The sequence below is a fragment of the Athene cunicularia genome, unplaced genomic scaffold (genome assembly GCF_003259725.1).
Source record: "Athene cunicularia isolate RWA unplaced genomic scaffold, athCun1 SCF_41, whole genome shotgun sequence".
Taxonomy (NCBI): Eukaryota; Metazoa; Chordata; class Aves; order Strigiformes; family Strigidae; genus Athene; species Athene cunicularia.
This window is the reverse complement of record NW_020799470.1, coordinates 23,571-25,451: the sequence shown is the minus strand read 5'-3', so window position 1 is coordinate 25,451 and position 1,881 is coordinate 23,571. Positions and strand designations below refer to the sequence as shown.

The 1,881-nt window shown below is 47.6% G+C and overlaps 1 long non-coding RNA gene across 1 annotated transcript in view; it reads left to right on the top strand.

Moving 5' to 3' along the window:
- Positions 1 to 1,881, top strand: part of LOC113490853 — a 21,495-nt gene that overhangs the window by 8,985 nt on the left and 10,629 nt on the right. The window lies entirely within an intron of this gene.

Genomic DNA, 1,881 nt, shown 5'->3' with positions numbered 1-1,881 from the left:
TTTTTTTTAGCTTTAATGAGAGTGCATTTTACCAGAAGTTAACCTTGTGTCACGTTTAAGTCCAAATGTATTTAAGGAGTGCCTGGTGAACCAAATCCTGAGTAATTGCGGCTTCTTGGCATAACATTAAAGGAAGCCACAGTAAAATTAACAAGCTGAATATTTTTTTTTTACATTTTGGTTACAGAACACAGGGGTACAGACCATAATTTTGATTTTTCTCTTCATAATCAGCATCTACACCCCCTGGTAAAACAAACAACCCGTGTAAGGATGCAGATGATTTTTTTTCTTTCTTTTTTGTTTTTTCTATTTTTTTTTTCTTTTAAACAATATTTCCATCAGGCAGATGGTTCAGAGATGCACTCCCCCGCAGAGTACGCACCTAAATTCAAACAACAATCAACACAGAATTACTGCCTCCCGTTAGAGGAGGTATTTCACCTGTGACACTGAGAACCCTGAGCCCAAACCACCCGCAGCACCGATGGCCCAGCGGGCGGGCACTAGGACCCTGTCGTTCCTCGCCGGCCGCTCCCCTGGCCGGAGAACTCCGCAGCTGCAGCGGCCGCGTCTCACACACACACACACTCGCACACCTGCACAAAGGAGCTCCTGACACTTATTACTCACAGCACAAAGTGACAAATATTACCAACACGAGGACTCCGTTAAGGACACATAAAGCCTGTGCTGCGTAACCCTGCCGCTTTTGGCGGGGGGTGCCCAGAGCGCAGTGCCGGGCTCAGCCGCAGGCGGCCGCTCCGCGGTGGGGGGGTCGAGGGAGGCCCCGGGCCGCCACCGCCATCTCCGAACGCTGAGCACGGAGATCTACACCTCGGTTTTCCAGGTAGAGTGCTGTGCCGGCGTGAATGCCGTTTTTTTCTATAAAAGTGTTAGCCAATTTTTACGGGGCCAGTCGATATCCCTGAGCCATCGCCTCCAGTACAGCTGTTGTCGTCTGAGGTTTTGCAGCCTGTCCTTATTAATGCTTTTCTCTAAATCTTTATTAACAGAAAAATGCCGTTCTTGCCAACGTGGCTGATGGCTCATAGCTTACAGGAGGAAGAATTTTTCTTGCCATGTCCATATTCCCTTGCGTCGAGGTTTTCTCACCTCACTTTTACGTTTGTTTATTTTTTGCCTCACTTTAACCGGATCATCTCCAGTCAAGGGAAGACACAGACCAGACAGTCCAGATTCTTTTTCAGGATTTACAGCATCTGGGTCTAAAAGATTATCACACCATTCTGCTTCTTCAAACAATAAATTTGGCTCTTTAAAGTGTCCCTTAGCCTTGCCCAGACCAATCAGCACGGCTAAGGTTTTTATCGGACTTACTCCCAGCTTTTCTAAAAAGCAAAAAAAGAGGGCTACCTCTTATTCCTTGTTCCTGCCCGGGTAGACTTATTTTAATTCCTTTCCTGTATCGTAGCTTGACGACCTTCCGTAATATCCGATCAGTAGCTAACGACCAGTGCTGGCTTTTCCTAGGTTTCCCCAAATTCAGCCTTCAGTTTATGATTCCTTACGGCCTTTCCTGGTTATACCAAACCGGCCTATTCCTTTGTAGCCCCCTCGGTTCGCAGTATCCCCTGAAGCAATATTGTGGATCCGCTGCTCCGATGTCAGACTTACAAATCCCGGTGCTTCAGGAGACGACACACATCTACTGCACCAGGCAGAGACCTTATCGCCTTCCTGCTATGAAATCCGTTCCGCCGCTTCCCGGGTTTCGTTTGGTGGAAAAGCAGAGTTCGGGTAACCCTGTTCGGTGCGCCAATATGGCGGGCGGAGGAAGCAAGCAGCCGATTCCATGTGAGTGATAGAGCAAGCTTCAACTTTATTGAAAGAAATCACACCTTATATAAGCACTCCACA